General features: G+C 44.8%; 1 long non-coding RNA gene across 3 annotated transcripts in view; it reads right to left on the bottom strand.

Moving 5' to 3' along the window:
• Positions 1–24,768, bottom strand: part of LOC137541206 (uncharacterized) — a 426,898-nt gene that overhangs the window by 227,230 nt on the left and 174,900 nt on the right. For 2 of the 3 annotated variants that reach the window (XR_011025103.1, XR_011025104.1), the window contains exon 4: positions 17,033–17,126. This is a non-coding gene — a long non-coding RNA (uncharacterized lncRNA). Of the gene's footprint in view, positions 1–6,852; positions 6,911–17,032; positions 17,127–24,768 lie in introns of those variants that run through there. The other variant, XR_011025105.1, reaches the window with a different exon arrangement.

Here is a 24,768-nt window from a genome sequence, read left to right as displayed (position 1 = left end):
CAAGTTAGCAAACGAAGGCGCAAATGAACTGCCCATGGCCGTCCCAGTGAGCTGATGGTAGTACTTGTTCTGAAAACTAAAGGTATTATGTGTCAAGATAAACTCGGCACATTGTGTAATGAAACTTCTCTGGGCCCCAGGCATGAGTGGATTGGTCCTTAAGAAATGGTCTATGGCCGTTAGTCCAAAGTCATGGGGAATATTGGTGTATAATGACGTAACATCACAAGTGAGCCAATGATAACCGTCTTGCCAAACTATATCCTTTACCAACTGTATGAGGTGCTGTGAATCCTTGAGGTAAGAAGGAAGTGACCGTACATGAGGTTGGAGGTGATGATCAACAAAAACCGACAAATTGCTCGTAGTGGAATCGATACCCGATATGATTGGTCTACCCGGTGGTTTGATGAGTGTTTTGTGTATCTTGGGCAAGTAATAAAAGAATGGAGTTCTGGGGTGCTGGTTGATGAGGAAGGTTCTCTCATTTTTCGTGAGAATGCCCTTAAAAAAATGTTCATTTATGAATGCTTTTAATGTGTTGTTATATTCATCTGTCGGGTCGTGGTCAAGGATGGCATAATGTTGTGGGTTGTCCAACAGACGAAAGGCCTCCTCCAAATAGTCTGCCCGATTGAGGAGGACAACTCCCCCACCCTTGTCCGCAGGTTTGATTACAATGTCATATGTTGTTTTAAGTCTATGGAGAGCAGATTGTTCTGCATGTGTAAGGTTGGAGGAGGGAGAGTCACGTAAGTTGATCTTTAGGAGATCTTCTAGAACTAAATCGTGAAAGGATTGTAGTAGATGGCCTTTGGATGCTGTGGGGTAGAACCTAGAGCGTCCCTTGAGTTGAGTGGTAATATACCTTTCAGTCGAGACCTCCCCTGGGTTTATCATTACCGGCGGTATAGATGGATCGTCCGTAACGATCAATCCATTGTCTGAGTTAGCAAATGTATCTTTGTGTTTTTTTATGGCAAAATGCCGTCTTAGCGTAAGTTTCCGTACATAGGCATTAAGATCAGTGTATAGTTCATTTAAATTTGATGTGTTAGTAGGGCAAAAAGATAGACCTTTTTCCAATAATTTTGTTTCATGAACAGATAATAGATGGTCAGATAAGTTGAAAATGCTTCTTAGCTGTGAGTTGGGGTTCACAGCACCTCATACAGTTGGTAAAGGATATAGTTTGGCAAGACGGTTATCATTGGCTCACTTGTGATGTTACGTCATTATACACCAATATTCCCCATGACTTTGGACTAACGGCCATAGACCATTTCTTAAGGACCAATCCACTCATGCCTGGGGCCCAGAGAAGTTTCATTACACAATGTGCCGAGTTTATCTTGACACATAATACCTTTAGTTTTCAGAACAAGTACTACCATCAGCTCACTGGGACGGCCATGGGCAGTTCATTTGCGCCTTCGTTTGCTAACTTGTCCATGGGCCTACTAGAACGGTTAAAATTTTATCCTGAACATCCCTTTCACAATAATATTATATTCTATAAAAGATACATCGACGATTTAATTTTTATCTGGCATGGTGACCCCAATAGCATTACACATTTTATTCATTACCTTAACAATAATATAGCAGGCTTGCAATTCACTGCTCAACACCATTGCACCACTATAGAATTTCTTGACCTTTCGTTACAGGCGGACGGAGGTAAAATAAAAACTAAGACTTTTTTTAAAAAGGTTGACGCGAATAATTACATTCATTTTAATAGTCACCACCACAAACCTTGGACCACCAATACCCCCTATTGCCAGTACAAACGTATATTCCGCAACTGTACAGACCGGGAGGACTTCCATTCGCAATCTGTAATTTTGACAAATAAATTCAAGGAACGAAAGTACCCAAATAAGCTACTAAAAGATGCCAGATTTAAAGCCACTCAGAAGGCCCCCACTAAACCTGCGCCTACCACTACACTTGCATCGTCATTCCCACGTTTCATCACTAGATTTAGTGCCCAACACAAAACCATTAGATCAATACTGCAAAACAGGTGGGACCTCCTACTCCAAGACCCCTACCTGAAGCAAGCAATCCCGGTTAGACCACCACTCACGTACAGGAGGGCCCCCAATCTGCGTAATCTCCTTGCACCAAGCAGGCTCAGGAATGCACAGCCTAAAGGCAGTGTTGCATCGGGTTCACATCCATGTAACAAGCCCCGTTGCACCGCCTGCCAGTTTGTGATTGATACTAATACCTTCCACTCAGTTGTTACATCAAGTGTTTACCCAATTAAACAACACATTAATTGCGACTCCCGGTTTATCGTCTATCTCATTTCCTGCCCGTGCGGCCTCCAATATGTGGGCCGCACTACCCAGGAGGCCCGCAGCAGGGTCGGCCAGCACAAGAGGAATATTATTAATAATCTAGCACTTCACAGCGTCTCCAGACACTTTGGCACGCACCATGATCACAATCCGTTGCTATTCCGTATTACCTTTATCGAGGCGATTTCCCCACACATCCCTAATACTTTTGAAGCCTTGCGCCAGAAGGAGATCTACTGGATCAATATCCTAAAAAGTCTGGTTCCGAACGGTCTTAACGAGGTTTTGGAGAAAGCGTTTTAGCCCAAAGAATGAATACGATATCTATACCCTAACAATATTTGGCTTTATGCGTGCTTGTAGTTGCACCACGATTGATAAAGTTTTAGTATAGGTGTCCTCTCTTTTATCGATTTGATCTGCTGAGATAACAATGGTTTTTGTTATCATAATTTTATTCATTCTTATCTCTGATTATTTTTTATCTATGTCATGTTTATTCATATGGGTTTTCCAGTTTATTGTTTTTATAACATATATATCTGTAACTACTGTTTTGTACATTCCTTGTGTTTTTGATACTGTGGATTGTGTCATTTCTGTTTGTTTATTTGCGGGATATATATGTTTTTTATATTTTTAATGTTGTGATAAGTGCAAAAAATGAGATTTATATACAAAATTCCATTGAGCAGGATCCCCCCAGTTTTGTTATACCTAATGAAGTCTAGATGTTTGCACATACCCCCCCGATCAGAGTCCCCACCACCTGGTCAATCCGCATAATTTAGATATTTAGATATATAGAAACGTTGAGACGTTCCTATGGCGTTTTAGGCGCATACAGCGCCGCTAACTTATATGTATGTGCGCCATGTTGGACGCGTAGACGCATGGGATAGCCGCCTACAAGCGGCGTACGCGTTGCCCACAGCGTCCCGCTTCCAAGATGGCGCTGATACCTTCCGGCGCATGCGCGACACACATCACTTCCGCTTAGTATAGCGGAAGTTGATGAGAACATTGCGGGGACGGCGTTCCCCGCGCCTACACGTTATTTATAGCACTCAGTAAACCTCGCTCTCCCACTGAGGCGCTTATACTTGCTCCAGACCCCCAATTGGTGAGTGTTTCCTACTTTGTCCATGTTGGACAGGTCTTTATTATGCTTATACTTATACAGCATTGTATTTTATTTTAGTACACACCTATACAGTATTGTATTGTATTTTATTTAAGTATACCCCTGTCGATTATTCTACTTATGCTAGACCTTTTAACCTGGTTACCTTTATTTAGCAATAGACTATAGCCATCTTTTTAACCACTATTTACAAAAGGAAATATTGAATAGTGGTCTATGGGACAAGTAGTGTAAATGTCTGTATTAAGGCACTGTCCGGTAGCGTTTGTGTATACATTGATATCCTAATGATTCTCAATTATCATATATCTAAACTACATATCCATACTGATACCTGCACTTTATTCCGTTGTTTAGTTGTTTAAGTCATTACAAGCTTTTGGGGCCGATATTTATGTATATTATTGTTTTGTATCTTTTTAGCTTGTACTCCTGTTTGATTGCCTGAGGAAGCGGGATAGTCCCGTGAAACGCGTAGCACCTGGGAGTACTAATAAACTGTGAATATCTTTGACCAAATATTGTGGTCTCGATTGGTTTTGTGTCTGTGGAACGGGTGGTGAGTTTACCTCCCCCCGGGTTTTTAAACCTATATGTTTTTACTCTTTTTGGCGCCTCTGGTCTTTTTTCCTTAATATGGTAGACACCTCTCACCTGGCAGCAGTTCTCCAAAATACACTCAATCTGACGTGGTTCCCCAAAAATAGGTAGCCCCAGGTCTATAGTTGTCCCCAGAATAGGTGGCCAGCAGTATAGATGTCCCCAGAATAGGTGGCCAGCGGTATAGATGTCCCCAGAACAGGTAGCCAGGGGTAGAGATGTCCACAGAACAGTTAGCCAGGGGTATATGTGCCCAGTATATGTAGCCAGAGGTATATGTGCCCAGTATATGTAGCCAGTGGTATATATGCCCAGTATATGTAGCCAGGAGAATAATATGTGCCCAGTATATATAGTCAGGCGTATATGTGCCCAGTATATGTAGCCAGGGGTATATATGCCCAGTATATATAGGCAGGGGTATATATGCCCAGTATATGTAGCCAGGGGTATATATGCCAAGTATATGTAGCCAGGGGGTATATATGCCCAGTATATGTAGCCAGGGGGTATATATGCCCAGTATATATAGGCAGGGGTATATATGCCCAGTATATGTAGCCAGGGGTATATATGCCAAGTATATGTAGCCAGGGGGTATATATGCCCAGTCCACGTAGCCAGGGGGTATATATGCCCAGTATATGTAGCCAGGGGTATATATGCCCAATATATGTAGGCAGGGGGTATATATGCCCAGTATATATAGGCAGGGGTATATATGCCCAGTATATGTAGCCAGGGGTATATATGCCAAGTATATGTAGCCAGGGGGTATATATGCCCAGTATATGTAGCCAGGGGTATATATGCCAAGTATATGTAGCCAGGGGGTATATATGCCCAGTCCACGTAGCCAGGGGGTATATATGCCCAGTATATGTAGCCAGGGGTATATATGCCCAATATATGTAGGCAGGGGGTATATATGCCCAGTATATATAGGCAGGGGTATATATGCCCAGTATATGTAGCCAGGGGTATATATGCCAAGTATATGTAGCCAGGGGGTATATATGCCCAGTATATGTAGCCAGGGGTATATATGCCAAGTATATGTAGCCAGGGGGTATATATGCCCAGTATATGTAGCCAGGGGTATATATGCCCAGTATATGTAGCCAGGGGGTATATATGCTCAGTCCACGTAGCCAGGGGGTATATATGCCCAGTATATGTAGCCAGGGGTATATATGCCCAGTATATGTAGCCAGGGGTATATATGCCCAGTATATGTAGGCAGGGGTATATGTGCCCAGAGTAGGTAGCCAGGGTTATATGTGGCCAGAGTAGGTAGCCAGGGGTATATGCCCAGTATATGTAGTTAGGGGTATATGTGCCCAATATATGTAGGCAGGGGTATATGTGCCCAGAGTAGGTAGCCAGGGGTATATGTGCCCAGAGTAGGTCGCCAGGGGTATATGTGCCCAGAGTAGGTAGCCAGTAGCCAGGGGTATATGTGCCCAGAGTAGGTAGCCAGAGGTATAGGTGCCCAGAGTAGGTAGCCAGGTGTCCCCCTCCCCAGCAGGAGGGGAGCAGCGCAGAGAAGAGCTGCTCTCTCTCTCCCTCGCTGTCCCCTCCAATGTCTGTCCGGTGTCTGGCAGCGGCGGGCGGAACTTACCTCCGTCTCGTCGCAGCGCCAGATGGATCTGCCGCTACTCTGGTCTGGTCCAGACCAGAGCAGCAGCTGCGCACCCGAACTTCCGGCCGGTGTTCCGACGCGGCGCTGGAGTGTGATGGAGGTGAGTTCCGCCCGCCGCTGCCAGCCACCGGACAGACATTAGAGGGGACAGCGAGGGAGAGAGAGAGCACCTAAGGTGAGGGAAGGAGGGGGGAGATGGCCCCCCTTCCCCACCGTCCGCACAGCTCTAGCTCTCTCTCTTCTCTGCGCTGCTCCCCTCAGCCTCAGCCCCGCAACAACAAAAAAACCCGAAGCTCAGCTGGGCGCCCTTGGGGACCCGGCGCCCCGGGGCACTTGTCCTACCCCGACCCCCCCTAGCTCCGCGCCTGGGTATGTTAACCCCCTCTGCTGTGGGTAGCGCTATCCATTTAAAATTTTGATGAGGAGCGTACTCGTAGTGCACAACACTACACAGCTGTTCTATAGTTCACACGACATTATTTTTGGATCTTGCATTAGGACTCGCAATGTCCAGTTAGGAGACGCAACATACACTGATGCTAATTTTACAATGTTTACCATATGTTTCATGATGTATTTCCCTTTTCGGCGCCTGTCAGACTAGTTTCTAGTGCAATGCCGTGTTTTGACTGGCCAGCTACACACGCACCCGGTTACCCAAGCAACGTCTGTTGCCAAGTGTCTGTCATCTAAACGTTCCAGCCACTTCCAGTTTTGGGTGGAGCGCAGAAGGAGGAAGCGACAGAGGCAGATGACATCAGCAGCATGGCATCCGGAAGGTTACCTGTGATCGAACAGATGCCAGCAGACAGGGACACAACCTCGGAGGAAGTACTCTTTAGAGCGAGATGGCCGTCAGTCTACCCACCAGTGCCCACAACCACTTCTCTCTTTAACATGATATGTAGACTGTTCACCTTGTGCATTTTGTTTTTTGCAATAATCAACTGCAGCAATGCCAAGTGTAACATAATCAATAGAATAAAAATAAACAAGGTGAAAAAATTGGATAGACCAGCAGGAGGTGCCATAAAGTGCAATGTACTGCAATGATCAGTGTGGAAACGTGAAGTAATACATCATAAAAACATATAGAAAAAAAAGATTTAATAAGGAGGCTCAAAAAACTTTTGATAAAAAGGTTTAGATTTTTATTCAGCACTTAGAACTATGCGTTTCACGGCGTAAGCCGATTACTCAGGTTAATTAGTGTGCCTTAAAAACAAAAACAATGGCGGTCAGGACCAGATAATATATGCCCGGGTAAATAGAACATAGGATAAAATCTAAAGACATAGTAACGTAATAAAAATTCTTTAGTAACAAAATTAGTATTCATAGTACCAAAATAAAAAAGTGAAAAAATTAGATCACCAATTACTGATGAAAACATACAGTTAAAAATAAGGGCTTGTTCAGACTATACATGCTGCCGTGCGCATTTTGGCAGCACGTATAGTGTGCGACACAAGAACGGTAGTGAATGGGATCTGCAGTGCAGCGCATAGTAGCGCACATGGCGTGCAATCGTATAGGTTGCATTCCAATCGCACAGCCATCTGCGCTGAATGATCTGAACGAGGCCTAAAGCGCTTTTTTTTAATCAAGAACTTGGTCAAAAAAAACAAACAAAAAACATCATATAGGTAGCCAGTATGATTTTTAACTCAATCAGAGCAAATCTGATAATATAGGTGAGGGTGAGGCTGAGGTTGGACAAAAATGGCGCCGTTATAGACTTCAATGCAATTATCGCTAATTTGACAAAAAAAGCATAAAAAAGGGCGCAACAAAAAATTTCGGTAACGTTATAGTTTTTGAGGTAGTTATCATTTTAGAAGTTTACAATGGTATCGTTTTTGTCATATCATTTTGTTAAGTACAGATTTTACGTTGTCCAAAGGTATTATCGTTAATATATGTAAAAGGGTGTTTATGCAGAGGGAGTGGTTAGGGTTAGGCATCACCAAGAGAAGTGGTTAGGGATAGGCGCTGTGTAATATTTTGGCGCTTTATAAATTCAATAAATAATAATAATAATAATAATAAAAATAATAGGCACCACCTAGGCGGCGGTTAGTTTTAGGCACCACCAGGGGGGGGGGGGGAGGGTTAGGCACCACCAGGGGGGTTAGGGTTAGGCACCACCGGGGAGTGGTTAGGGTTAGGCACCACTAGGGGAGTGGTTACTTTTTAGGCACCACCAGGGGAGTGTTCTGTGTGAGGGTAGGGTTGGGTTAAGCAGTATTGACGAAAAATGTTATGACATTTAACGTTAATATTGGTTATTATTTCTCGTTTGTTTTTGCAACATTAATTATCGTTAATACAGCTTGAAAACGATGATTCTCGCTAGCAAATTTCGTTAATACCTGGCACCAAATTCGTTAATAACTCGGGCCCTTTTTTTTGGCGCCCTTTTTTCATGCACGCAAAAAAAAAAAAAATCAACAAACCAGCTACAGTGGACTATTTGATCGTTTTTAGTATATCGTTTATTCTTACATGTAGTTCTCATTTAATTGCTCAAAGTATAACATTGTTAATAAACGTACTGTTAATAATAGGCACCTTTAAGTGACCTAAATAACTTTTCTTCGTTTAAATAAAAAAAAATCTTGAGAAGTTAAAAGCTGCAAACTCCCCATGTGGCCAACAGGCTGACTCAATCTGAATCAGAGAGAAAAGTGGAAAGTGTTAATTGCCTGGTTACCAGCTTCCAAGAATGGCTGGGCTCTCCTTTGAAGGAACCTATTTATAGTAACAATAAAAAGTATGTGAACCCTTTGGAATTATATGGATTTCTGCAATAATTGGTCAAATTGTGATCTGATCTTCATCTAAGTCACAGCAATAGACAATCACAGTCTGCTTAAACTAATACCACACAGATAATTAAATGTTTCCATGTTTGTATTGAACACTAGAGATGGGCCGAAACTCCGATTTTAGGTTCGCGAACTTCCGCAAAAGGTTCAGTTTGCGCAAACTTTCGTGAACCGCAATAGACTTCAATGGGGATGTGAACTTTGAAAACTAGAAACATTTATTCTGGCCACAAAAGTGATGGAAAAGATGTTTCAAGGGGTCTAACACCTGGAGGGGGGCATGGCGGAGTAGGATAGATGCCAAAGTCCCGGGGAAAAATCTGGATTTGACGCACAGCAACGTTTTAAGGGCAGAAATCACATTGCATGCTAAATTGCAGGCCTAAAGTGCTTTCAAACATCTTGCATGTGTATATGTTACGGCCAAAACCAGAAATCGGCCAATTCTAGAATTGGCCGGCCGTTTCTAGAACCGGCCGATTTGACGTCGGCCAAAGTCCAAAATGCTGGGAATTTCTGACATTGGCCGGCCAGTTCTAGAACCGGCCAAAGTCAGTCGGCCAAAGTCCAGAAACATGAATGGCACTTGGAACTATTTGTTAGTTACAACTGATACAAATCCTGCAATAAATCTGCAGTGTGTCTACATCCTGCTTTCTTGGGAGCAGGCATATTGTTAACATCATGTGCTTTTAAATTAGCTGCTTTGTTGTGGCAGTCAGGTGGGTGCTATACGTGGCTGGAGGGGGGGGGGGGGGAAGCTTTGCTGAGGGGAGGGGGGGCCTTTGCTGGGCGCTTTGCATGGCTGGGGGGAGGGATTTGCTGGGCGCTTTGCATGGCTGTGGGGGGGGGAGGGGACTTGCTGGGTTTTTGCATGGCTGGGGTTTGATATGCTGGGCCCTTTGCATAGCCAGGGGGGGGGGGCTTTTCTGGGCACTGTGCATTGCTGGGGTAGTTTTGCATGGCTGTGGGGGGTGGGGGCCTTTCTGGCTGCTTTGCATGGCTGGGGGGAGGGATTTGCTGGGCGCTTTGTATGGCTGAGGGGGGGGGGGGGGATTTGCTGGATTTTTGCATGACACTTTGGATTTGCTGGCCGTTTTGCATGGCTGGGGGGGGGGGATTTGCTGGGGGGTAAATGCTGGGCGCTTTGCTGGGCACTGTGCCTTGCTGGGGTAGTTTTGCATGGCTGTGGGGGCTTTTCTGTATGGCTGAGGGGGGGGGGGGAATTTGCTGGGTTTTTGCATGACACTTTGGATTTGCTGGCCGTTTTGCATGGCTGGGGGGGGGGGATTTGCTGGCCGTTTTGCATGGCTGGGGGGGGGGATTTGCTGGCCGTTTTGCATGGCTGGGGGGGGGGATTTGCTGGCCGTTTTGCATGGCTGGGGGGGGGGATTTGCTGGCCGTTTTGCATGGCTGGGGGGTAAATGCTGGGCGCTTTGCTGGGCACTGTGCCTTGCTGGGGTAGTTTTGCATGGCTGTGGGGGCTTTTCTGGCTGCTTTGCATGACTGGGGGGGGGGGGGGCAGCCTGCGCTATTTCCAGACCCCAGATCAGAGCGGCGGAGAGGAGCTGAGCAGCGCGCACACTACCCGCCCTGACCCATACACTTCACATGCGGAAGTGAGCAATGACGTCACCTCTGCATGGAAGTGTAAGCGTCTTTGCGGGTCGCGTGTGCGGCGCTGCTCTGCCTCTCTTTACCTCTCCGGTCCGGGTCGTCCTGATGTGAGGTCTGGCAGTGACTAGCGGCATCAGGGGAGGGAGAGGTGAGCGGCAGATCGGGACTTGGCCGGCCACACTTAGCCAGAACGCGTTCTGGCCGGCCAAAGTCCGGAAGAAACGTTTATTTCTAATATTGGCCGCATCAGCCGGCCACTTCTAGATTTGACCGGCCAGAACCCGAAGTGGCCAGACTTCGGGTTCTGGCCGTAACATATACATCAATCAGGTAGTGTAATTAGAGTTCTGCTTCACACTGACACGCCAAATTCACTGTGTAATGCACCGCAAACAGCTGTTTGCTTAGTGATGGCTGTGCTGGACTGGTGCACACCATGGCGAGAGTGGTTTTCCAGCCCATATGGTCACCGGGCTGTGGTAACTCAATGATAGAACAACAGTAACTGTCCAGCTGATCAAATTTAGTCTGTCCACAATGAAGCAAAGACCTTATTATCTTCTTGTATGTAGGTAGGCATAGGTAGGTGCCCCAGTATAGGTAGGTAGGCATAGGTAGATGCCCCAGTAGTTAGCTAGGCATGGGTAGGAGTCCCAGTATACATAGGTAGGCATAGGTAGGTGTCCCAGTATAGGTAGATAGGCAAAGGTAGGTGCCCCAGTAGTTAGCTAGGCATAGGTAGAAGTCCCAGTATAGGTAGGTAGACATAGGTAGGTGCCCCAGTAGTTAGCTAGGCATAGGTAGGAGACCCAGTATAGGTAGGTAGGCATAGGTAGGAGACCCAGTATAGGAAGGTAGGCATAGGTATGTGCTCTAGTATAGGTAGGTAGGTAGGTAGGTAGGCATAGGTAGGTGTCCCTGTATAGGTAAGTAGGTGCCCCAGTAGTTAGGTAGGCATAGGTAGGTTTCCCAGTATAGATAGTGAGGCAGGGCCTGGCTGGCACAGTAATAACAATTACAAAGGTCCAGCTGCAACACATAGGGCTGTATAATGCAGTGTCAGTGGGCAACACAAAAAAAAAACACATCAGGGTAACATTAGCTCTCAAAAGAGCTGTTGAGGGGTGCTATTTTAGCAATAACAATCAGCCAGGAGCAAGCTAACAAGCCTACAAAGGCCTAACTAATCCTTCCCTATGAGAGTCTGACAGCAGCTGTCCCTTCACTAAGTAATGCAGGCACACGAGTGAGTGTAAAGCTTGGTGCTGCCTGCCTTTTATAAGGGGGGGGGGGGGAGTGGTTCCAGGAGAGAGTGTAGCCTAATTGGCTACAATGGGCCTGCTGACTGTGATGTAGAGGGTCAAAGTTGACCCTAATGGCGCACTATGGGGGCGAATCGAACTTCCGCAAAAGTTTGTGTTCGCTGGCGAACGCAAACCACCAAAAGTTCGCCTGGAACCGTTCGCATGCAAACCGTTCGGGCCATCTCTATTGAACACACCATGTAAACATTCACATTGCAGGTGGAAAAAGTATGTGAACCCTTGGATTTAATAACTGGTTGAGCCTCCTTTGGCAGCAATAACTTCAATCAAACATTTCCTGTAGTTGCAGATCAGACATGCACAATGGTCGAAAGTAATGTTTGACCATTCCTCTTTACAGATCTGTTTCGGTTCAGCAGTATTCTTGGGGTGTCTGGTGTAAATTGCTTTCTTGAGGTCATGCCACAGCATCTCAATCGGGTTGAGGTAAGGACTCTGGACCACTCCAGAAGGTGTATTTTCTTCTGTTTTTAGCCATTTCTTGTGACCCTAACCAGAGTAAATATTTGTAAAAAAAAAGTTTAAAAGAGAGGTGCTCATGCCCATAATTTACAGCTTTCAAGAGCATGTTTGTAATGACCTGAGGAAGCGGGCCAACAGCCATGCAACCCATTGTCTTATGTGCATGAACAAAATGTATATTTACTGTTGTGGTTTGTCCTTAAAGGACAACTATCAAAGTTTTTTTCATGTTTTATGTGAAGAAAATATGACATTTACAGAGAACAATTTACACTGTGGGCATTACTATGGAAGACCGTGTCCAGCACATCCAGCATACAGAAACAATCTTCCCTGGCTGTAATACTGTGACTGGAATGTGTTCAGATCAATAGAAAGCATAAATATAGCTTCAAATTTTCAAAATTTGCCTCAGGCGGCAAAAAGTCTAGGGCCGGCCCTGCCACAACCCCATATTTTCACAGAAATGAATAGTTCTCTACACTGCTACTAGTGTCTGACCCTTAACCCATTAGCAACTTCAATAGAGTGATCTCGTTTGAGATAAGTGCACTGCTTTTGCCTTCATTCAGCAGAACGCATGCTGTAAATTCTTGGAATTCTCTGATCTCTCTCTATTGAGCAGAAACTATACAAACTGAAGGCAGAAGTTTTCTGTTATTGTCTCACACTGCCCCCAAGTGACGAGTGCCCATAAATACACATTACAGCAGTACTAATTAGAAGCTGGGGAATGTAACAAATAAGAAATGAAAAAAAAAGTGCTAAAATAAATTGGCCAGGAGCACTTGCAAGCCTCTAAATAAATTGGCTACTTAAGGGTTAAAACCCATACATAATACTTGCTGACCTTCACAGACAGCAACATTACAGAGTTCACACTGTGGTAGACTCTTCAGTGAGACAGGTGTTCTTTCATTTCTAGTAAGAGCATTCAGAGATTCAGTATAGTGATCTATTAAACATTGTTTACATGAAAAATAATTTAAAACAAAAAGATGTTTAGAACTATTAGCCCCCTTGCCGTTAAAATTCTGATGGCAAAAGGGCGGCGCAGCACTTTTTTTAAAATGTATTTTTTTAATCATGTAGTGAGCCCAGGGCTCGTTACATGATAGCCACTGACAAGCGGCATCCCCCCACCCACTCCGATCGCCTCTGGCAATCAGAGTAAGCAGGAAATCCCGTCATGGACGTCGGGACGTCAGAGGGAATCCCGATCCACCCCTAAGCGCTGCCTGGCACTCATTGGCCAGGCTGCGCAAGGGGTCTGGAGGGGGGGTGGGGGCGGCACGGCGGGTAGCGGCGAATTGGCGGCGAGCGGCGGTGATCGGGATATGCACGCAGCTAGCAAAGTGCTAGCTGCGTGCAGTAAAAAAAAAATTGGGAAAATCGGCCCAGCGGGGCTGGAGAAATACTTCTGCGCAGGTTACCCCGGGCTGAGTTCGGGATAACCGGCAAGAAGGTTAAGGGCAGGTTCACACGGGCGCTTTTTGCGACATTGAATGCGGCATTTTTCGGGATCTACCGCCATCCCCTTCAAGTGAATGGGAGAGCTTAGGGCTAGCTTTTGCAGGCTTTTATGAAAGCCTGGCAGTTGATTCCGGCGTCGCGTCTTATGTCGATAGCAACATGCAGCTTTCAAAGTAAATCAGTGTAGGAACCCGACCTGCTAGCCTTGAAAGCTTCCCAAAAGCCTTCAAAAGCTACCGGTCAAACGCTGGCATTTGAACATGGCGCCGAGCAAAAGCTCGGCAGATGTCCATGTGAACCAGACTTTACAGAAAAAAAGTATTGCAAAGTAAACGTGCAACAGTATAACTTAAAAGTAAATGTAAAGTACTGAATTCAGCTTGTGGAAAAGAGGCCTAAGACGGCAGATGGGTGAAGTTTGCAAACTGCAGAAAAAAACATGGTAAAAAACAAAAACAAACAAAAAAACAAAACAAAAATACAACAAAAAAAACACACAAACACAGGAAAAAAATGCAGTGAAACTGGCCGTACCAACTCGTCATGAGCGTTTTGCCGCATCCCACTGCAAGGCAAAAAGAGACAATCATATGACCATGCGCCACACCACGTTACCAGCTTTACACTTACTGCTTCGCCTTTGGACTGTCATTACCCCAAGCACTGTGCGTTATGAGTGTTGCTTGCGGTAACGCACTGCTGCTCTTACGTCATGAGGCAGATAACATGACTGTGGCCTCAATTCACGGAGCATTATCAAACGTTTATCAAACACTTTATCAAACGTTTGATGATTTACCTCATGGGTAAAATCTCACTAAGGTGTTATATATTTGTTGAACGTTTTATCGGTAAAACATTCGATAAATATATAACACCTTAGTGAATTTAAAATGAGATTTTACCCATGAGGTAAATTATCAAACGTTTGATAAAGTGTTTAATAAACGTTTGATAATGCTCCGTGAATTGAGGCCTGTGTCCCATCTACTCCCAAAAAAAACCCTGGGTTCTCTTTAACACTGCTTGGTCATTGGACCGATCAAAAACAACAGGAAATACATTGGATTGACCAAATTCAATACGGTATACAATAAGCATTACATTCGCAAGCAAGACAGCTATATTTCTATCCCGCTGATGATCTTGACTTACGTGTCACACTGGTTTAGTACCGCTTCTTGATCTTTGGCTCTGGTTGGCGCTGGTTGTTTCATGGTGTCAACATGCATGTTTAATATGTGTGTTCTACCTCCAGCAACGTGTATTGATTTCTGACAATTGTTAGCAAAGTAACACGTACATGACGTTCTGCAGATACTATATAACAGGCATTGCTTTCTCAGCCGTGTATTACAGACATATATAACCTGCGTTTTACAAGGGACATTTTCTGTATCTGCATAACACGCCTTGTGTCCTAATAATTGTATACTATGCTGGCTTCAAAAAAGAAATCTTATGCATTTGTTTTTATAAAAAAAGGGAACCTGAAACGAGTACAAATATTTAAAGAGTACCTAAATTATTAATCACAGTTTGATTTCAACCTAATAAGTTTCCAAGATATATAAAATCACACATAATAAAGTAAAGTGTGATTTTCTCACTTCCAGGGTCTGTATTCCACATATGGTCTTGAAATTCCCACCCCCAGTGTGAAATTGGGCCAGGGTGATTTTTTTTTCTTTCCAAAAAAAGGTGCAAAGGATGCTGGGGAATTGATGTCATAGATCCCCCCACCCCCATGTCCATGTTATCTAATCCAGGCAGGCAGACAGACATCTGAAATAAGAATTATAGCAAGCAGACATGATAAGACAGGCTGCACACTGTGAAAAGAGAAGTAATTTGATCCAGGCAGGCAGAGGAGCAGGGGAGGGAGGGGCAGAGAGCAGAGGAGGGAACCGGGCTGGAGGGGAGGATACATGCTGAGGGGGTACTTTAGAAAGAAGTGCTACTACAGATATAAATGTGAGTCTGTTCTATCCACTACGATGTACCAGATGCAAAATGTACATGTTCATCTAAATGTACACAGTTCATAGACGACATACAGTATATGTATTGCTATTCAAACTTTTTGTGGGGGCTGGAGGTGCTCTTTAAAATAAACACGTGATGTACCTGCAAATGAATATTACATACTTACTACGCTGTCAGATTGTCTCAGAGCTCACCATTTTCTTTTTTTGTCATAACTGAAATATATCAGCTGCTGTCAGTTATATATCAGTTGCTGTCAGTTATAGCTGAAAGGACAACTTATGTGCAACGTAATGTCCATGTTTCTCTATGGCTTAAGTGGACGATATTAGTTTAACAGTGTGCTGACCTGGAACCTGTTATGGGGTAATGGTCATTTTTAAAATGGAGGACGAAAAAGTCCATTGATCACATTGGAAAAACAAGTTGCAGGAGAGGAGAAAGAGATTGATGAGTAGACTACACGGGAGGCAAGTATGGCGTATGTATTTTTATTTGGACTTTTAATTTTCAGTTCAGGTTTGCTTTAAAACTTTATTTTCTTGCAGAGAATTTTATGGACTGCGGCATGATGCCCTAAAACAGTGGGCTTATTGGTCTTTCCCATTGATATCCAGCTGATTCGATCACCCTCATTGTATTTGCTAGAAATCGATGCTGTGGGAGGCATGATTGAGCATCCAGTCGCTTTCCATCCAAAATTGTTTGAATCAGTCAAACCTACTTGATCATGCATCCTGCCCACAGAATAACGTAAGCTTGTATGATGGGGGCCACTACTCCAGTGCAGCCCCGGGACGCCCATGAGGTGGGGTGAGGCGGGTTCCTCAGGCGGCAGAAGTGGGGGGGGGGCAGTGCCTGCTTGGCCGAGCTGGGGGGGATGCCGAGCTGGGGGGGGTTAGCAGCCAGGAAGGAGGGCAGCTGGCACAACGGTGGGGAGGGGGGGGATCGGACCCACTCCTCCCTCACCTGGGTCCTCCCAGTCTGCACTCCCCCTCCAGCTATTAACAGTGTACAATTATTAGGCGGTGGGCAAGGAAGCCATGACTCACCTCCTTGATGTTCCAAAGCGCCGTTCCACCACTAATCACTTCCTGCAATGCCGCCCACTGTACTGTACAGGGGATGGCATTGCAGGAAGTGATGAGTGATGGAACACACACTGGAATGAGGAAGGAAGTGAGTCATTGCTTCCCCGCCCACTGCCTGATAATTGCCATTGCGGTAATAGCTGGAGGGGGAGCGCAGACCGGGGGGACCCAGGTGAGGGAGGGGGGGTCCGACCCTCCTCCCCACCGATGTGCCTTCTGCCCCCCTTCCTGGCTGCTACCCCCTCCAGGCTACCTATACTGGGGGCAATTATAATACCTATCGGGGGGGGGGGGAGGCAACTTCACAAGTTTGGCAAAAAGTCTAGAACCGGCCTGGTTCCTGTGTAAGATCTGTCATTGTTCATCTTATTGCTTATTACCTGTATTGTGTTGTCTGTCACCCCTGTTATCATGGTCTGTAACTTTATTTATTGTACATCGCTGTATAGCAGGTTGGTGCTATATAAATCCAATAAATAATAACAGCAATGTGGTTATAAGCTGAGTCTATTGTATAGTGGCATTTTGTAATGGATATTAAAGGACTGTGCTTACCTCCACAGCTGGTCACAGCTCACAGGCACCATATCAGGCGAAAAATGGTGTTATCAACATTCATCACAATTTGCTGGACCTCAGGCTTAAAGATCTGAAAAAAAATATAACCATGTTTTAAGTAGATATCTTTTAATTTATAAATAGGTTTACAAATACACATAAGAAATGAAAGAAATACTCCATAAGGGTCAAGATAAGGCACATATTTTATTTGAGTATGTTAATCAAAACTTATTAAAGCATTAATTAAAAAACAGTAATAAGTACAAAATACAGCAAAGTCCCCATTATCCAGAACGCAGGCACCGTTAGACTGGAGGTCTCAACTAACCAGCATGCCTGAGTGGGATAATGGGGCTGAGCTTTTAGAGTTTGGGCAGGTGTGGGGTTTGAGATTAGGAACTGCTCACCGATCATCCGTCCGCTACCTTCAACGCATCCTGCACCTCCCAGCGGCCTTCAGACGTCCATGCACGGCTATCGTCATGTCACATGACCCGATGCAGGTCAGGTGACAAGCCGGGAGCCGTACACTGAGGAGCGGAGGTAGTGCTTTTAACACCGGTTTAAGCAAATGGAAAGCACATGCATGCGGCATCAGGCAATCCTGGTCTGTACCAGATACCAGGGGTCTTGCTGTAATTTGCTATGCCACAGCTCATAGCTCCTCATTTCCTCCGAAGCAATCTCTGGCTCTCTGCTCACCTACTCATCCACAAGCCAGTCTAAAGCCACGCCTATCTATTTGCTGATGACAGCTACGATAGGTCATCAGTCAGGGTGGAGGCGTGACATCTGATTACAGTCAGTCTGTGTAAGAGCCAGAGCCCACCAACACAGTTGTATCCGCTTTTCAGCATCTGTGACATTGATATTTAACTGAAAAGCGGACACAACTGCATCAATGGACTCAGGCCCTAACTAAAGAGGGAAGGCTTAGGCCTAACTGCATGTGACCTAAAAAGAGCACTGCAGGCAATTTTGTTCCTGTAGATCCACAGCCACCAGACATTTTTTCTACAATGGCAGTCAACTTTCAGTGACTAAATAACATTTGTGCCTGGAGAGATACATCTGGGTAAGTTCGAGGAACATTCCAATAAAAACAAAAAAGGCACAGCCCCCCCCCGGAGTAATTTGAAACACCAAGTAGGATAATGGGTATGTAATGGGTATGTAGGAGAAATACTCACAAACGTGGGTTGCAGTGCTGGTAGCAACCACAGTATAAAAGCAGGTAAGGAACCTCACTGGGGTTTCTTTGGTCTTCTAGAAATGTTTACAAAAGTTATAAAAAGTAGGGAAAGTATTAAAACCCTGTCCAAGCAGAAGGGGGGCAGTGGGTAATATTGGGAGGGAAGAGGCATTCCCAAAATAGCTTGTAGATGGTTTGATTTGTATAAAAAAATAAAATTTGCTTACCTCAAAAGAAGAAAGCAACTTTCATGATATAAGACAAGTTGTTTTTATTAAACATTAAATGGATAACAGGTTTCGCTGGTCTCTGCCGGCTTCCTCATATCAATACTCAGTGTTCTTGAAAAATCCATTCTGGAACTAGGAGTGCCTGTAAGGGATTTTATTTTTATTTTTTATACAAATCAAACCACCTATGACCTATTTTTGGAGCCAGGGCTGGCGCTGGCATTAAGGCAAAGGGGGCAATTGCCCCAGGGCCCCCAACAGCTGCCAGATGCATCCACACTACAGCCCCCCACAATCCCTTGCATCATCTACTGTTCGTACCAGGTGACTGCTCATTGGCTAGGAGCGGTCACCTGATATGAGCAGTGGGCGATGCAAGAGATTGTGAGGGTGGTATTGCGGATGCGTGTGGCCTCTGCATACCCTACGCAGTGCTGCAAGTGTATAACAACTGCTGTGATAGTGGTGGACGTGCGGCGGCCAGAATGGGGGCCCAGAGGGCTAACTTTGTGCTGAAGGAGCCCCAGGTCACCTTTGCCCCGGGGCCTCTATGCGGCTTAAACTGGCCCTGTTTGGAGCGCCTCTTCCCTTTCAGTATTTGTGCCTGGAGGCTGGAGCTACCACATAAAGATGCAACATTCATTTTGCATTCATTAGACCAAGGCTCCAATTCTCGGGCTTTGCTCAGCATGATATATGGGAGTTTCTTATCTTCACCCTGTTCTGTATAATGATCGAACGGAGGAAGTGTATTGAGCCACAGATACAATCTATGGTGCTGCAAGGGAAGGGAAATTGTATGAGAGAATGACGACAGCACCAACATCGGAGATGGGAATAACTTATACCCAGGTTCTCCTGAGTTCACGAAGCTGGGGTCTACCATACATCATATGCGCCGTGAGGATTGATAATGATGAGGCTGCAGAGTTTCTCCCTCACCGAGGAGGAATGATATTACTGGAACACACCGTCTTCCTTATGCAAATCCTCCTCTCCTAGATGAGGGTACTTTGTTATAAACAGACCCTCCTCCTACCGCTCTGCTCTTGTTACGTTTATCTAAATGTGTTTCTGATTAAAAGAGATACAAACTAATAAAGTTACAGGATTTAAAGTGAACGCTCACATTGGTCTATTTTATAGCTCTATGGGCACGTTCAGATCACAAATGCGGATGGCCATGCGTGCGGACCGCAACGCGTACGAACGCATGGCCATCCGCGTTTGTGTGCGTTGCGTGGCTGATCCCATCACTGAAAAGTGAATGGGACAGCCACGCGTTTTAGCAAAATCTGCGTGCAGCATGCGTTCCCGGACCGCACAGGTCCGGAACGCATGCAGTGTGAACATCAGACATTGCACTCTATGCAATGTCTGATGTCGTGCGTGTCGGCACCTGCACGCGTTTCCAAAACGCGGCTGGAAACGCGTGCAGTGTGAACGGACCCTAAATATATATATATCCGTGCAACACAAGACATTTTATAATATATTTTTGCAAATCAGGTTTCTATTTTAGTTTGCTGCAAGCCATACATTTCCAAAACTGAGTAAAGCTGAAATTGCTTTTCTTTAGAAGCCTGGAGTCTGCAACCCTCCAATGTTAAGCCCGGTACACCCTTTCAATTATGATTGGCCAATCACTGACCGATTTTCCTACCTCTATGTAGTATGAGGGTCAACAGATTTTGAATCCTATGAGCAGATGTAGGTAAACCCTCATACTACATGGGGGTAGTAAAACTGGTCAGTGATCGGCCAATCATGATTGAAAGTGTGTACCAGTTGCTTTAAAGAGACACTGAAGCGAAAAAAAAAAATGATGATATTATGATTTGTATGTGTAGCACAGCTAAGAAATAAAACATTAAGGGCCCTTTTCCACTAGCAGTCGCTAGCGTTCACGCTGAACGCTAGCGATTGCTGAATCGCAATTCCGCCGATTTCCCGACGTTTGCGGCCGCGATTTTACTATGCTATGCACTGCATAGCAAAATCGCGGCAAATCTCGCTCTTCCGCGCGTTCGCGTCCCCGTCAAAAACGAATCGCGGTAGTGGAAATGACCTACCGCGATTCCTATGTTAAAAAGCAAACCGTAGCGATTGTAAAATCGCTAGCGGTTTGCGACTTTACGATTCGGCTGGTGGAAAAGGGCCCTAAGATCAGATACATCAGTGTAATTGTTTCCAGTAAAGGAAGAGTTGAGAAACTCCAGTTGTTATCTCTATGCAAACAAGCCATTAAGCTCTCCAACTAAGTTAGTCAGGGCTGTTATCTGACTTTTATTATCTCAACTGTTCCTGGACTATTTACTTTTCCTCTGCTAGAGGAGAGGTCATTACTTCACAGACTGCTCTGAAAGACTCATTTTGAATGCTGAGTGTTGTGTAATCTGCACATATTATAGAATGATGCAATGTTAGAAAAAACACTATATACCTGAAAATAAAAGTATGAGAATATTTTCTTTGCTGCTAATCTTCTAGTAATTATTCATAGTACACAACCAATTCACTATATCATATTTTTTTTTTCACTTCAGTGTCTCTTTAAGTACAAACTTGAAACTAGGCTAACTATGGCCTAGTGCACACCGAGCGGTTTTTGGAGCGATCCGCCAGTCGCATCCGCCTATAAAAACACTTGGCTAATGTATTGCAATGGGATGGTGCACACCGGCGGTTTGAGGTTTTTGCCAAGCCGCAAACGCGCCTCCTGCTGCGCATTTGCGGTTTTCTGAAGCGTTTCGTCCTCAATGTAAAGTATAGGAAAAACGCAAACCGCTCTGAAAAACGCTACTTCAGAGCGGTTTGCCAGGCATTTTTGTTACAGAAGCTGTTCAGTAACAGCTTTTACTGTAACAATATGTGTAATCTGCTACACAAAAATGCACGCAAAACCGCTAGGTATGTTTAGAAAACCTCTAAACAAACCTAGAATCGCTCTGAAATCAGCTCCCAAAACCGCTAGCATATTGCGGATCTGCTAGCGGTTTTGGTGTGCACTGGGCCTATATCATGGTACACACTTTCAATTATGATTGGCCAATCACTGACCAATTTTACCATCTCCGTGTAGTATGAGGGGTTTACCTGCACAATCTGCCCATAGTATTCAATATCTGTTGATGCTCCTACTGCATGGAGGTGGCTAAATTGGTCAGTGATTGACCAATCATAATTGAAAGTGTGTACTCAGCTTTAAGCATGGTACACACATCCAATTTTGATTGGCTAATGCTTGGTTGAATAATATGAAGAGATTGTGCAGGTAAGCTCTCATACTACATGGAAGTGACAAAATTAGCCAATCATTGGCCAATAAAAATTTGATCTGTGCTAAAGGCTGGTACAATTTGTAAAAGGGCCAGCACACTCCAAAAAGTCTTCAAAACGTATAGATTTCCTTTATTCCTTTATTAAAAACATTTCTTCACAATCAAAAAACTGATAAAATCATGACAGATCCAAGGTGCACTCACAGCAATTAGATAACCATTATAGATGGTCAATGTCCATCAAAATCTTTGTTCCCCAACAGGATAGTAGTGGCAATTGTGCAGACATACAGTCACAACATCATATGTCCAAAGACAGACATCGGCCTAGAGGAGTGATGTCACGAACATAACATTTTCAGTATGCGGATGCAAATTTGCCACAAACGTTTGCGAACTAGCGATCCGCCATAGACTTCAATGGGCAGGCAAATTTTAAAACCTATAGGGACTGTTTCTGGCCACAAAAGTGATGGAAACGTAGTTTCAAGGGGTCCAACACCTGGACGATGGCATGCCAGAGGGGGATGCATGGCAAAAGTCCCACCAAAAATTACGTAGTTGACGTAGAGTTGTATTTTAATCTCTAAAGGGCAGAAATCACAGTACATTCCTAAATTTGTGTAATTAGGTGCTTTGAAACATCAGGCGTGTGTACAGGGTGATAAGGTAGTGTAAGGGTTAGGCCCTGTTCGCACTGACAGACGAAACGCCACGTTTAATGCACCGCAAACAATTGCAAAGAGCTTTAGTGATGTCAAGTGAGCAAATCATTGATTTTGCTACTTGACACCTCCAGGACATAAATGTTAGTCCTCCTGGCGGCAATCTTTGTGAAGTGGTGTGTAGTGGCCGCCGCAAATTTGCTGAATTGCAGATGATAGCGGTTTTCCAGCCCCTATGGTCAGGCTGAAGTAGTTTATTAACAGTTAAGTGACCAAAAAAAACCTACACTAATTCTGCACTGAGGCCTTATACAGGGGGCAGTAGTGGATACTAGATGCGTGTAGTGGTGGTTAAGTATTATTGGGTAATGGTCAGTGCCCTACTAGGATCAGCCGACCTGTCTCCAACAGCCAATGTGTCTGCACAGGACACACAGGATTGCAATATAACAATAGCAAGAAAAAGAAAAACAGCCCTTAGAAGGGTGAACTACTGCAACACTAAGCACTGACTGCACCTGTCTGCAACAGCTAAAGTGCACTGTGTGGACACACTGAACAGCAATATCACAAGATCAAAACACAGCCTTTTGAAGGGCCTTGGGGTTATATAGATGGTGAATTGGTACTGTAGCAGCTAGAAACTCCACTGGGGACACAGAACACAGGCCTAACTAACGCTTTTCCTAATATCAGTACAGCTCAGTCCCTAGTCCCTTCACAGCATCCACAGTCAGAGGGTAAAATGGCTGCTGTGCTGGCTTTATGATAGGTGGAGGGGGTGGTCCAGGTGGGAGGGATAGCTTATTGGCTGCCATGTGTCTGCTGACTCTGGGATGAGGTGTCAATTTTTAGCTCCATTATTGTGTATAGGGGGCGGGTCAAACACATCATATGCTTGCAAATAGTTGCGAATACTCGTTGTTCGCCATGAACTACTCACCAGGTGAACAGTCTGGGCCATCTCTAGCATAGAGCTGTTTGGGCTTAAAGCCAATAACTGACCACAGGCGATAGCCAACCTAGCAGCATATATACAGCAACAATAGTTGTAAAATTATCCAAAATTACTTGGATTAAACGACCAGAGGTCAGATAGGGTCATATTCCACCTGGTAGCCTTCAAATAAAATTTAGTGCAATTTAGAGGACTGGAGCTGATTGAATTCTTGGGCAGAGCAGCTGTGGCTGGGGGACTCTCATGGGCTTTGAGGGAAAGATACTTTCAGGCAAGCGAATACATCTGCAGAGTGCAGAGATGAAGGACAACCAAGTTAAAGAAAAAGAAAAAAGGGAATTAAATATAAAAATGCAGGAAAAAAGAAAGGGATTTTGGAGTGTAATCGATTGTAGATGGCAGAAAGGCTATATTAAATGTCAAGGTTAAATTTGAACATATTAAAATGCCAATAAAATATTTTACGAAAATAACAGATATCCCAGAAATAAGGAAAAAAAACCAGTCAGTCAAAGTAAAAAATTTGGGCCAATGGTTTTTCTTTATTTTTATCATTTTATACATTTTACTTCTCATATTGAAGAAATCAGAAGTAACCAGGAAAGGATAGAATTATAAAGTAAACAAAAAAAAAAAGGGCAGCTCAAAGGAAATTTATAAAGTTTATTGCTCAGAAAATAGGGTTAGACAATGCGTTTTGTGGGTGTTGCCTGCTTCCTCAGCACCCACAAAAATGTGCCACATGGCTGGTGTGAAAAGATACAAGGACCTCAGGTGCTATTTTGTATAAAGGAGAGGTAAGCCAACCACTGCCTCTCCTATTTAACCTCCCTGGCGGTAAGCCCGTGCTGAGCACATGGCTTACCGCCAGGGAGGTTAAATGAGACCCCGTGCGCTGCATGGCCAATCAGTGCCAGGCAGCGCTGTGAGGTGGAGCGGAGTCCCCTTTGACGTCACGACGTCGTTGACGTCATCCCACCCGTCGCCACGGCGACGGGGGAAGCCCTCCAGGAGATCCCATTCTTTGAACAGGATCTCCTGATCTCCGATCGCCGGAGGCTGGGGGGATGCCGCTGAGCAGCGGCTATCATGTAGCGAGACCTTGTCTCGCTACATGAAAAAAAAAAAACGGCTTTGCTGCCCCCTGGCGGATTTTAATAAACCACCAGGAGGGTTAATCTGTTTTTAGGCCCAGTTCACACTGACTCTAAAAAACACCCCGATCGCGGATTGTAACGGAACAGATCGTAATGGATGCTAACAGATCCAATACTAACCTGTGGATCCGCTTGCATTGGTCCCTTCAAACAGATCTGCCAGGCACGTTCGGCTGAATGGACCGCAAGTTTGGAGCTGCAGAGATTTTTCTGGACCACGGAGCCCAGCGGAACGGAAACGGATGCG

This window comes from Hyperolius riggenbachi, chromosome 12 (assembly GCF_040937935.1).
Source record: "Hyperolius riggenbachi isolate aHypRig1 chromosome 12, aHypRig1.pri, whole genome shotgun sequence".
Taxonomy (NCBI): domain Eukaryota; kingdom Metazoa; phylum Chordata; class Amphibia; order Anura; family Hyperoliidae; genus Hyperolius; species Hyperolius riggenbachi.
Note: the sequence above shows the minus strand (reverse complement) of the source record. Positions and strands in the feature narration are given on the sequence as shown.